A 14,078-nucleotide genomic window follows, 5' to 3' on the forward strand; every position below is an offset into this window, starting at 1 on the left:
GAAGAGAAGACATCTTAGTCATGGTCTCTGGAAATGGACCAGGTCTGAGTAAGAGCTCTGTCCCTTATTGCCTGGGTGACCTTGGGCAAGTTACTTTACTTCTCTGAATCTTAATGTTTTGATTTAAAAAATGGAAATAGCAATACTTATCTTGCTGAGTTGTTTTGAGGACTGAATGAGATGAAGTTTATAAAGAACTAAGCACAGTGATTGGCATAGAATAGAGAATTACCAAATATAATTCCCACCTTCATTTGTGGGCCAAATGCCATTGAAAGGTCCAGGGGTTTTCACCATTTGCCTAGTATGTCTATACTAGGAAGCTGAATTAATTCTAAGACTTCTCAAAGTTTAGATAAGACTTAGGTCTAGCCAGCATATGTGCTTCAAACTTGTTTACTGCCCTATTAAAAAAAAAAATTAGGCATTTGATTCAATGTTTAGTTTTACCTCATTTTAAGTAAGTTTTGTGTATGAGAAACTGAATTTATAGACAGTTCAACATTAGGATTGTTTTAAATAATGAGTTCCCATTACACATTTGAAATTATTTGACTTGCTTTACACACTTGGAGTTACAAATTTGGTCACATCATTTGAAAATTTTTTTTTCTGCAAATAAAACTTTGTATTTGACACCATTAAACATCTGAATTTTAAACAGAGTCTTGGACTGATGGCTCCCGTCCTTCGGTTTGTTCAACTTTAGCACCTGTCTCACCCCCATTAGCTTTTCCAGAACTGTTACCTTCACCATGAAGCTCCATAAGTTTTCCCAGTTCAAACTGGGCTTTTTCACCTTTTTTACTTTTCTAATGATGACATTGTGGAGAGGACAAATAAATTGGCAAGCCTTTTCTGTACCTTTCCCAGTGCCCTCTGCAATCAATTTATTGACCACTTCTTTCAAGTCATTTGTCTGCACCTCTCAGGTCGTGATTTCCGTCTTCTAGATTTGGTGGACCTGTCGGTGCTGGGCATAAGAGGTCATCATCTGAATCTGATTGTTGGTTTTTTTAGTGAAACCAGCCCAGAACAGATGAAGCAAATAACCCAAATAACCATCTGTAGTCTTGACATCAGCATGAGCTTCGGTCACAAGCTGCCGTTTTTTCACCATGGGAGCACATTTTGTCACTGGTGAGATCCATGCCACGGAAACTATATGGTTTTTGCGTTGAACATCCTCAGGAATTAGGTTGAATTTTTATTTTTATTTTTATTTTTTTTTAAATTTTATTTATTTATTTTTTCCCCAAAGCCCCAGTAGACAGCTGCATGCCACAGCTGCACATCCTTCCAGTTGCTGCACGTGGGACGCGGCCCCAGCATGGCCGGAGAAGCGCCGCGCCGGTGCGCGCCCGGGATCCGAACCCAGGCCACCAGCAGCGGAGCGCGCGCACCCAACCGCCAAGCCACGGGGCCGGCCCTAGGTTGAATTTTTAAATGTAACTTCGTCATTCTGCACATCAGCAAGGCTCACTTCAGAAACCCTTGAGGCCATCAGGTCAATTTTGGTTCCTTGAGTTCTTGTGACTAGTGTTTTTCCAATATTTCCTATATTGAACATAGCTGGTGCTTTCACATCATACCAATCTTTCTTAGAAAAGGGATCAACCTTTTGTCTTGGCTCCCTTTTTGTCACCTTTCATAAGGTGTTGGCTTTTGCCAACTGCTGTGGTGCTGCTCAGAGAGCCAAAAGGGCACATCATTTAAATTTATTCTTTGGGTCGAGTCTCTTAAACCCTTCCTTATCTATTTATCACCACTTGGAGAATTATCCCTAACCTCCAGCCTACCACGTGAATTGAATTTTCCGTAAAATTTGGGGCTATGCTCAGTCCATGGGGTGGGAACTGGCATCACATCGGCCCACTAATGTCATGGAATTCACTGCCACTGAGGTGGGCTTTCTGGTTCCTGTCCAGGTTGCAAAGATGTTCCACCTGGCTACCAGAGTACATTGGTTTCCTATGGCTGTCGTAACAAATTACCACAAATTTGTGATGTCTCAGTTCTGTAGTTCAGAAGTCCAGGTTGTCTTGGCTGCTTTTTCGCTTGTCCCAATAAGCCAAAATCAAGGTGTTGGCCAGCCTGGGCTCTTATCTGGAGCCTCTGGGGGGAAATGTGCTTCCAGGCTCACTCAGGTTGTTGGCAGAATTCGTTTCCATGTAGTTTTAGGACTGAGGTTCCCAATTCCTTGCTGTGGTTAATTCTCAGCTTCTAGAGGCCACCTGCATTCCCTGGTTTGTGATTCTCTACTGCAAAGGCAGCAAGAGTAGGTTGAGTCCTTCTCAGCTGTCAAGTGTCTCTGACCTTGCCTTCTGCCTTATCTCTCTTGCTTGCCTTCTTCCACATCTCTCTGACTATTCTGCTTTCCTCCTCTCCTTTTAATGGCTCAGATGATTAGATTGAGCCCACCCAGATAATCCAAAATAATCTCCCTATTTTAAGATCGAAAACCTTAATCACATCTGGAAGTCCGTTTTGCCATGTAATGTAACAAAAAGATAATAGATGATAGACAATAAGGTAAAGAAGGCCATATGTGTGAAAGTTCCAGAGATTAGGGCATGGAAATTTTTGTTTTTCTTTTTTTTTGGTGGGGTGAAGAAGGGATGCATGCCTCTGCCTACCCCACCAGATTACAGCTCTTTTTGGTTCATACGTCCAGACTCTGCTGTTGCTCCATAAAGTACCACAGTTGGTCCAGAGGCACATCCTGCAGCCTTACATTCTGCTGTACTGAGCCTTCTTTCTTCACAAGCTCTCAAATGTTGGCACAGGTTACTAGCCTAGGTGCTTTCTTTCCTCGGTGTACAAATTTTTATTTCAGAGATCTTGTTTCACATCCCTGCCACTAACCTTTTGTTGGGGACCCTCCTGGTCTGCTGTGAAAACATGTCCCTGAACACGTTTCCCTGACTGCACTCAGGAAACCGAAAAAGGGGTCTTGGTCTGCTGCATCCCAGAAGCCTCTCGCCTTTTTATGCAGATTTATTTCCCTGTGTGTGACAGGGATGGAAACTCCCTTAGCAAGTTGATAAATGAGTTAAATGAACCAGTATTTGGGAAGCAGAATGATGACGTGGTTATGAACCTAAACTCAAAAGTCAGAGTGCCTGGGTTCAAAGCCCATCTCTGCTGCTAAGGAGCTGGGCGACCTTTACACGTTACTTACCTTCTCTTTGGCTCAGTTTCCTCATCTGTAAACTTCATTGGGTTGCTGTGAGAATTAAATTAGTTAGTGCATCTAAATGGCTTAAAACAGTGGTAGACACACAATTATCACATAATAAATGTTTATAATTATTGTCTGTATACGTACAAGGAACAGAATAACGTGGTAGTTAAAGATATTGCTTTGGAATTAGGCTGCCTGGGCTTAAATCCCCCCTCCACCAATTATTTGCTTTGTGTCTTTGGATAAATTACTTAATCTTTCTGTGCCTCAGTTTCCTCATCTATAAAATGAGAATAATAATTTTTGGTTGCAGTATTATGTGACATAACGAGAACACTTTCTTTCTAACTACTCAGGGAATTATATGTTCAGTGCATGTCTTAAAGTAAAAATACAATACTAGCTGAGGGTTTCTTCTCTTTGGAGAGGATTTGTTTTTTTATATCAGGGGTTAAGACATATTAGGGATTTGGGATGTTGTTAGCCCCTTCAGTAATCTACCTATTTAATAGGAGTCTCAGAATCAGCTACCCCACTATGCAGCACGCCCAAGGCTTAGATTTAAGGATTCAGGAACCCTTATGTGTGTTTGCCTCTAGGGCATCTCTGACTTTTAAGTTTGGTTCCTGATATCAGCTCCCACTCATTATTTGGTTAAGTGTTGTTGTTTTTGTCTCTTGTCTTCCTTGCTCCGTGGAGGTATCCATTACTTTCTTAGGAAGCTAGTACCACATTAAAAATTGTGTGCATTGAAATTTGTCTAAGATTCTAGTTGTTAAATAAAGTAATTCATACACTATTCTGCTTGAAGCAGAAGTTGAGGCTAGTATAATTCATAAGCTCCTCCTCAATAGGTATTTTTTAAAAAATCAATTTTATCCTGATTGTATAACTTTTAATTTATAAAATCTTATTTGGTGAACTGTATATAAGTTTCTATTTCTAGATCAGTGTTTCTCAAACATTTCTCTCTGTCCCACCTCCATTATGATCTCCATCATTCTTCCTTGGAGAGATGGTGGAGGTGGGAAACAGAGCAGGGCAGAGAGCTTGTGACTGATATGCTCATTAATTGAGGATCCTTTTCTCACTTGCAAATCACAGATCTAAATTATTGATCCATAGTTAGTGTTATGAGTAATCATACTTTACACTGCAGATTGGGTCACATGTGATATGTTTTTTTGCTCTGCTCAATTCCAGTAAAGAGGAAAAGATTTTTCTCTGTTAAATCATTGTGTAGGTTTATAAATGTTCAAAAATAGTGCATCACCATAGTTCTAGTTGGTCCAATTTATGTTGAGGCATGCAGTTGTTGGAAAACAGTCATTTTCTCAAGGTACTTTTTATTTTATCCTTGGTGACTGCAGCCTTCAGAGACAAGGAGTTAGACAAATACTGATGTGAGAAGTTGCAGAATGAATGAATAAATTCTAACTATTAAGTCAGGTGGCCATTTTTGAAGAACAATTTCAGAATCTCTATAGTATGAGCCAGAGACAGAAATATCTCTAACTCCAGTATCCACCTTACAGAAAGCCTTTTCATCTGATGGTGTACTGGTGATTTGCATTACAATATCCTGAATTGTTCATTGTAAAGCATAGTCTGCTGAGATGTTTTTTAGGTATAGATAATTGTGTTTTTACCATCAGAAGTCTAAAACAGTATCCCCTGGGAATTGTAATTTATTAGTAATGTCTCATTTTTTGTTGCTAATGAGTTACTACTGGTAAATAACTAGATAGCATTAAAGTAAATCTTGTTAGAATTCCCACTTAAACTGGTAATAAAAGACATTATTAGTTGTCAGAATTTAGAGTTCTTTGAACTAGTATCAGAGACTCATTCATTTTAAAAGCAGCAGAATTACTTGTTTTTAAAATGTAATGCCCCTCTGCCGAATTTCAAGATAAAATACTCTCATATATAAAGTGGTAGAATAAGCAAATATTTAATTTGATTTGCAAATCATGAACATATGCTTTAAATCCTTTTTTTTTGGAGTAAAGGAAAGTATAAATAAATGAATAAGAAAAAGAAACTAATAATTGTTGCTACAAAGAATAAAAAGTTTTTACTTTATTTCCTTAGCAGTTTATTACCAAAAGCCTCTGACACTTTTACTCTTGAAATTGCTAACACGTTTACCCTTTGGTGATGTCACTCCATGTTAAGAGCCATTATGATTTGTAAGATTGGGTACCTCATAAAAATGTCAACTGTTTATTTATACTCAACAGCTATTTCAAGTATTCCAACTGAAAATAAATTTAATAGGAGAGACTCATCCCACAAACTTGCAGTTTGTTTAGTATGAAATGGGTATTTCTAAGTGTTGAGTAGGGAAATGGAGTAAGGCAAATAAATGGCTGTTATCCCATACGTTCAAAATAGGGTTTTTTCAAATTGTTCAAAATAGGGTTTTTTTCCTGGAAAATATTTTGATGAAATAGCATGAACTGAAGGTGGATAAGTAAGTAGATGTGAACAAGATGATTTCAAACTAGGTAGTTTGAATTTTCTAGTAACAATGTAACTGTGTTTTTGTTAGTTTGTTTTGCTTGGCTTTTTGTTTTTAAGTATAGTTTATTGAAGAGCTTAGCATTTAGGTTGTACAATAAATAAGCTTTGGAAATATCTTATTTCTATCTATATATTGCATTATTTACTGAATTTAAACCCTATATAAAGTTCTAAATCTGTAGCTGTAACTTCAAAATAGATATAAAAATGCAAAAATATTGAGCATCATTAACAATTATACATGTTGTGTCTCTAGTCTCAGTAACAGTACTTATTCAGCATAATGTAATGACAGAATTTTACACTTTTTTTTGCTGAGGAAGATTCATCCTGAGCTAACATCTGCCACCAATCTTCCATCCTTTTTCGCTTGAGGAAGATTAACCCTGAGCTAACATCTGTGCCAGTCTTTCTCTATTTTTTATGTGGGTCGCTGCCACAGCATGGCTGATGAGTGGTGTAGGTCCATGCCCAGTATCTGAACCCTCGAACCTGGGCTGCCGGAGTGGAGCATGCCAAACTTAACCACTATGGCACGGGGCCAGCCCCGACAGAATTTTATTCTTAATAGCATCTTAATGAGCTGTAGACATTGAAATATTCCTTTGGGTCAGATCAATGCTCCATGTAACATTTAAAATTATTTTTAAAATTTTTTTACCTCAAAAAATTATATTCATTCATTTCATTCCTTTTTTTTTAGGACACAGAGTTTGCTTTAAATATTTCTTTGGGGGAAGAGACACCATACTTGTACTCAATTAAGAGAAACATTTTTACAGTCTAGATGTCTTTTTTTTTTCACCTATCATGCCATGAATTCATAGGGAATGGGTTCCAGCAGCTCAGGCTCCTTTCCATTGGTTCTCACGAAGTGTGCTTCTCTGGGTGGAGCAGGCTGGCACTTCAGTTGAACCCAAGTACCTTTCTCTTTGGCTTCCTTCTTTTTCTGATCATTTTCCTTCATACGTTTCAGGAAGCTACCTCGGCTCTGGGAGTGCTTAATACGTTCAATGCATACATTAATTCTCTTGGCAGGAATCTTGCGCTTAACTTGTTTGTTTACAACAATGCCAACAGCATGCTGGGTGACACTGTAGACTCTTCCAATTTTGCCATGGTAACATTTGTGGGGCATCCCTTTTTGAACAGTGCCCATTCCCTTGATGTCTACAATATCACCTTTCTTGTAGATTCCCATGTATGTAGCTGAAGGAACAACTCCATGTTTCCTGACAGGCCTAGAGAACGCATAGCAGGTGCCTCTCCTTCCCTTTGTGTTGGTCATTTTGGTGAAGTACTGGAAGGTGGTAGTTCTGGCCAAAAGGTCATTCATTCATTTTTAAAAAACAGAAAAATATGACAGAGGTGTCTATCCCTGGACTTCCTCCCCTTCCTGCTCCGATTCCTCCTCAGTCTCAGAACTGGACCCTGGCTGGGCCCAACAGCCCTCTCAAATGAGGTCATTGAGGGGTATGTCCTCAGTGGATGTGTTATAGAATGTCTCCATGTCCCAAGAGGTCTCCTTGTCCTCTGTCCCTATGTTGGTAGGCACTCCCTTGTGACCAAAATGTCCACCACGTCTGATTCTGTGGATATAGTTTTCTCTGTTGGTGGGAAAGTCACGGTTGATGACTAAAGCAGCCTGGTGCACATTGGTGCCTCTGGCCCATGTCGAGAAAGATGACAACTTCAGTAGGTGGTTGGGGAGACAGAACTTAGGCATATATGTAGGCAGAGATGAAAAGGAAACATCCCCTTACCCCCACAGACCTCGGGCATGCCAGATTTACCCCAAGTTGCTATGTTTCTGCTTGTTGGGGGTCACTAGTTAGCCCCTTGGAGAGGGGATCACCTTGGAAGAGCATACTTTTTAATATCTGGGAATGGTCAAATGGGTATTTTGTGTAAAAGGACAGTAATGTCCTTGCATGGACATGATTGGAAGGTCACTTACATAATATTCTATTATGACCTTCTTATCCACAACCTTATGTAATTCTTTTATAAGCTCTTATCAGTTTCATGTTTCTTCTATATGTATTGCTAACCTACTGAGTCACTTAGCCACAGGACTTAAGCAAGAATCAGGGTCTCTGATGTTTCATCATTTATTTTTTTATGTTATTTGTATTTACTTTATGTAATTCTAAAAGGCTCTGTAAATTCTTGCATGTATGTGTGTAATAAAGTAGATATAAATAAATTAAAATGTCACTGTATAAAAAATGCTAACAGCCAGGGAAAAAGATGGCAACTCAATCACATATTACATCTATGACATTCATTTGATGAAAGTTTACCACTTATTTAGCAGAAGTGCAGCTTTTGCTGGTTGTTAAAACATGAGATCCGATTTGCCCCATTAGTCTTTGTGGAGGAGACACTGTGGTGTAGTAGGTCGCCGCGTCAGCAGATTCTTTAAAATAGTATAACTTGAATTCTCTCTTTAATATTATGCTTAAAACTCAGTTTCAAAAAAATAATATTTTGGGCCAGCCTCGGTGGCCTGGTGGTTAAGTTCAGCGTGCTCTGCTTCAGTGGCTGGGATTCGGTTCCTGGGTGTGGACCTACACTGCTCTGTTAGCAGTCATGCTGTGCTGGTGGCCCATGTACTGAAAAATAGAGGAAGATTGGCATGAATGTTAGCTTGGAGCAGATCTTCCTCAGCAAATAAATAAATAAATAAATAAATAAAAATAATATTTTGAGTAAAATTCTGAAGGATATATAATTCATTAATTCTTTAAAAACTTTTTTAATCAAGATATAATTCACATGCCATAAAATTCACCTTCATTTATTATTTAGATAGTATAAATTTTATCCTTGGATCAAGCCTGGCTATCAAAAAGTTATTTGTTTGGTCCATACAGTTTTGCCCCACCAGAGATTTGCCTTTTCTCGACAACAGAATATTATTATGTTGCAAGGAGAGTGAAAAACAGCTTAAGGAAACTCCTCCATGAGGCATTTTTGTAACCCCAGCCTATGCCGTTACCCATATTAATGCCTTTTTAAATCTCTTCTATACTGTTACCTTCCTCAGTAGCCTTTGAATCCTTCAGGGGAAGGCATTTTGTCATATTATTCCTAGACTCTTAAGGACCTAGGAGAGTGCCTGGTTTGTGGCATGTGCCCAACAATTTTGTTGCATGAAAGAATGAATGAATGAAGATTTTTTTTTTTGTTTTTTTAAAGACTTTTAGAGGAAACTCCATAATCTCATTCATTCATTTTATGTGTAATAGTGCACACAATTTAGAAATTTGCTTTATTTTTGTTACTCTGTAGGCCCATTTCTTCACCTGTTGTCAGTTGTGATAGGCAGTGTCTCATTGTTCCTTGTGTTTGGGATCAAGACCGTACAGTAGAATGATGAACAATACAAGCTTTGGAGTCAAACAGCTGGATGTGAATTGTGGCTCTGCCACTTTTTAAATGTGGGTTATAGGGTACATTACTTAACCTCACTGTCATGTCTTCATTTGTAAAATGGATATGAAGTGGTATCTACTTCATAGAGTGGTTGTGAGGATTGAGTGAGACAATGTACATAAAGCACTTAGCTTGGCACAATAACGAGTGCTCGATAAAACAAGTTTTACTGTAGTTGATATTTAGATAGTTGGTTTTCCCTTCATGCTAAATAAGTCTAGTTTCTTTAATTTGATCAAAGTTTAGTTGTCCAGTGATTCAATTATTCTCCTCAATTTCAGTTAGCTGAAGAAATGTTTATAGCCTAGTGAGAAATATGTTGGGTAGATTAATAAGATCATCTAGTTAATAAAGTCATCTAGTTACTAGGTTAAATTTTGCCTGGTATTATTAATTATGGGAATTCCTTTTCTTGCTTTGAACTTTTATTATATTTACCCAGTTATTTGGCCTAGTGAAATAAATTCTCAAGAAAAATGCTACTTCCAAAATTTAAGATGATTGATATCTTAAAAATGTTACATTTACTGAAGAAGTGGTCAGAATTATTTTTATCTCAGACTAAATTCACTTTGTGATTATGTGCAGATTTTCAGCAAATCTAGTTTTATTTATAGACTTTTACATCCCAGTGATGCTAAATAAAGTGAATTTTGCAAAATTGTAGTTTCAGTGCCCTGAGAGTCATTAAGTCCCAAGAATAAAAAGTACTGACTTAGAAGACTTGCATTCTCATTCTGATTGCCTCGGTTATTAGTTTGTGACCCTGGGCAAGTCATTTAACTTCACTCATTTTCATTTTACTCATCTTTTCCTGTCTTTTCTACTTCACAGAGTCATTATGAAGATGAAATGAAAAAATATTTGGGAATGGTAAAAACTTTAGAAATTGAAGGTATTATTTTTTGTGTAAGGCAGTGTTATGTGCTATTAATTTTTTAGATGAGATTACAACCAACAGTTGTAATCACCAACAGTGAAAATGTGTCTATTCACCTGACTTTTTAGTCCAAATCAGTCTCAGAAATATTCAGGAAGTTTTTTTTTTCAGGTTATAACAATATTAATTTATTATTTTTTCAACACTATCAGCTTATAATATAGCTTTTCTATTTCTGGCTTTGTATGATTTATTTTTTCTTTTTTTTATTGAGGTATAATTGACATATAACATTATGTTAGTTTCAGCTGTACAACATAATGATTTGATATTTGTATATATGGCAAAATGATCACCACAATAAATCTGGTTAACATCCCTCACGTACATTTACAAAACTTTTTTTTCTTATGATGAGAACTTTTAAGATCTACTCTCTTAACAACTTTCAAATATGCAATACAGCATTATTAACAGTAGTCACCATGCTCTTCATTACGTCTCCATGTCTTACTCATTTTATAACTAGAAGTTTGTACCTTTTGATCCATTTCACTCATCCCTCACCCCTTACCTCTGGCAACCACCAATCTGTTCTCTGTATCTATGAGCTCAGTTTTTTGTTTGTTTGTTTGTTTTAGATTCTACATGTAAGTGAGATCATACAGTATTTGTCTTTCTCTGTCTGACTTATTTCCCTTAGCATAATACCAGGAACTGTTTTTAATGATTTTTCTATAGTTCCCTTTGAAAGAAAATTTACAAAGTCATCATATAACACCTTGTTATTTGTGTCCCCTCCCCAGTATTGCTGCCAGTTTGGGTTTTAGCATTGTGGTTCTTTTCGTTGAAGGCCGTGCTTGAGTAAATGCCAAATGCAGAGTTGAGGAAACTTTTTGAAAACAGCTGAACATGCTAGTGTTTATCGTTTTCGTTTGTGAGTCTAAGAGCCTTCTGTGTCCTCAGCCATGTTGATATTTATGTATGTTAACATAATTTCTCCTGAATGTCCATGCTTTCTCTTATTGTTTCCTCTCCTGGTAAGGACCGAGCTTTCGGGTCCTTGGGGAATGCGTTGTAGCCTGTGTGTGGAGCAGTCGCCCTTTCAGCTTTCTTAGTGCTTAGTGTTCCACTGAGATCAAGTAGAAGTAGAATGTTATGGACTAAATTGTGTCCCTCCAAAATTCATACGTTGAAGTCCTAACCCCCTCAGTACCTTAGAATGTAACTATATTTCGAGATAGAGCCTTTAAAGAGGTAATTAAGATTAAATGAGATCATATGGGTGCATCGTAATCCACTGTGACTGGTGTACTTAGAAGAAGAAGAGACACCAGGGATGCTCATGCACAGAAAAGAGATCATGTGAGGACACAGCAAGAAGGCGGCCATCTACAAGCCAAGGAGAGGCCTCCAGAGAAGTCAAACTTGGTGACACCTTGATCTTGGACTTCCAGACTCCAGAACTGTGAGAAAATACATTTCTGTTGTTTAAGCCACCCAGTCTGTGGTATTTTGTTGTGGCAGCCTTGGAGACATGGCGTCTCCCAGATCCCGGGTGCTTGGCATTCCCAGTATCTGTCGGCCACTGGGATTGTAAGAGACACCTTAAACAAAACCCATAACCCTCATGTAAGTTCAGTTTTAATTTGAATTTATATTTAATTTGAATATTAATTTGATTTTATAGCTTATAAGTTCATTTTTTTGAAGGTAGAAGTGATGGCGAAGCTACTTTTAGCATGGAAAAGATAGGATAGTATTTGAGACAATCCATTTAAAAGCTTACTTTTACATCTTTCGTAGTTTGATATACTTCTCTACTTTAAATTTATGCAAATTAATGCAAATGGCTTACAGTCTTTTGAAGAGACATGAACAGCATAGATTCTTCTTGTGATTGTTTTTTGTTTGTTTGCTTTTTTTTTATTTTTTTTTAAATTTTTTGTTTATTGCAGTAACATTGGTTTATAACATTGTAAAAATTTCAGGTGTACGTCATTGTACTTCTATTTCTGCATGGACTACATCATGTTCACCACCCAAATACTAACTAATTACAACCCATCACCACACACATGTGCCGAATTATCCCTTTCACCCTCCTCCCTCCCCCCTTCCCCTCTGGTAACCACCAATCCACTCTCTGTCCCTATGTGTTTGTTTATTGTTGTTTGTTTGCTTTAAATCACTGCTTTCTCGGCGCCGGCCCAGTGGCGCAAGCGGTTAAGTGCGTGTGCTCCGCTGCGGTGGCCCAGGGTTCGCCAGTTCGGATCCCGGGCGAGCACCGACCCACCACTTGTCAAGCCATGCTGTGGCAGCGTCCCATATAAAGTGGAGGAAGATGGGCACTGATGTTAGCCCAGGGCCAGTCTTCCTCAGCAAAAAAAGAGGAGGATTGGCAGATGTTAGCTCAGGGCTGATCTTCCTCACAAAAAATAAATAAATAAATAAATCACTGCTTTCTCATGTTAGTAACTCACACCAAGTGTTGTTTTGATGTTAGTGAAACAGTCTAATTTATGTATGAAATTTTTTGGGAAAAAAACCCTGCCTCATCCATCAATGTTTTTTAGTTGGCTTAATTTTGATTTTCAAATTTTGAGTCCCATTCATATTCCTTTTCACTGGAATGGCCACATTTAAATAACATAATGATACTATCTTTTCATGTATGGTGCTATGCAATTTTAAAATGCTTGCATATGCATTATCTCATCCCATCCTCTCAAACACCTGTTGAAGTTAGCATTACTCTCTTAATTTTCTGGGAAAAAAAACTTCCAGAGAAGTTAAGGTACTTTTTCAGAGTCACACAAGTGAATTCCTGGATCCCATGTTTCCTGACTCACAATCCAGAGCTCTTTTTCTGTTTCTTAGACCCAGGTAGGCACGAGTTGAAGGACTGAGAAATGCATTTGACATGTGTGACAGTGTGTGTGCATGTGCACCTGTGTGTGTGTGTGTGTGTGTGTGTGTTTTCCCTTAAGTTGTTTCTAGTCCCTCCCTTTTCTCTGCTGGTTATTTTGTGGCAACTATTTTATTGTAGTAGTGGTGCAGTGTGTATTTTCTTTCTTTCTCTTTTCTATCGTGTGTGCGTTCACGTGCGCATGCACACATGCATATATATGTGCAGCGATATCAAAATACAGCTTGAAGCAGTGAAAAGATTAGTTCTTATCATCTGTGAGTTTGGATAGCAGGATGAATGCAACTTCTGGCTGAAAAAAAAAGATTTTAAGATGTCTATAGCTGTTACTTCTTATTTCAATGGATATAACCAGAATCTGCTTATAAGAGTTAAAGGATGGAACTCAAAGTCTGTTTCTCTGGAAAAAACATCACCTGTAATCTGCAGCTTCCTCAGGTAGACAACAGTTTATGAAGGTTATGTGTTAGTGTTCAGATAACTATTAAGCTAGCTCATTGTTCCCCAGACATAATACTGAATCCCTGTCTTTCACGTTTCCTAGCAACTGACTTGCACGTGGAAGATGCAGCAGGAACGCCATCAGGGACTTGCTCTGCATTTCTCAAACAGCATCTGAGAAATGGTACCCAGACTACATTGTTTCTCCTCACAGTTTCTGCTAAAAGCTTGCCTTTTACATTTATTAGCTTCTAAGAGGATAGTCAGAGAAGATGAGCATGAAAAACTGAGTAGTGATGATAAAACATCAAAGTCAAATTATTGGAAATTTTCATCTGTAGTAATACGTTTTATTTTTTTTATTTTTTTTTATTTTTTGTTTATTGCAGTAACATTGGTTTATAACATTGTAAAAATTTCAGGTGTACATCATTGTACTTCTATTTCTGCATAGATTACATCATGTTCACCACCGAAATACTAATTACAACCCATCACCACACATATGTACCGAATTATCCCTTTCACCCACCTCCCTCCCCCCTTCCCCTCTGGTAACCACCAATCCAAGCTCTGTCCCTATGTGTTTGTTTATTGTTGTTATTATCTACTACTTAATGAAGGAAATCATACGGTATTTGACCTTCTCCCTCTGACTTATTTCACTTTGCATTATACCC

The 14,078-nt window shown here is 37.9% G+C and overlaps 1 protein-coding gene, 1 non-coding gene and 2 pseudogenes across 2 annotated transcripts in view; 1 reads left to right on the forward strand and 3 right to left on the reverse strand.

Annotated features, from left to right (window-relative positions):
• The window catches only part of SLC2A13 (solute carrier family 2 member 13), a 339,913-nt gene that overhangs the window by 103,138 nt on the left and 222,697 nt on the right, over positions 1-14,078 (forward strand). The window lies entirely within an intron of this gene.
• On the reverse strand, positions 656-1,772 carry LOC106803659 (small ribosomal subunit protein eS1-like; annotated as a pseudogene).
• LOC101400565 (large ribosomal subunit protein eL21 pseudogene) lies at positions 6,477-7,013 on the reverse strand (annotated as a pseudogene).
• LOC147914759 (small nucleolar RNA SNORA67) lies at positions 7,437-7,572 on the reverse strand. Its single transcript, XR_015555027.1, has one exon. It is a non-coding gene; the product is annotated as a small nucleolar RNA SNORA67 (small nucleolar RNA).

The sequence above is a fragment of the Ceratotherium simum genome, chromosome 17 (genome assembly GCF_057802395.1).
Source record: "Ceratotherium simum simum isolate JZ-2026a chromosome 17, ASM5780239v1, whole genome shotgun sequence".
Taxonomy (NCBI): Eukaryota; Metazoa; Chordata; class Mammalia; order Perissodactyla; family Rhinocerotidae; genus Ceratotherium; species Ceratotherium simum.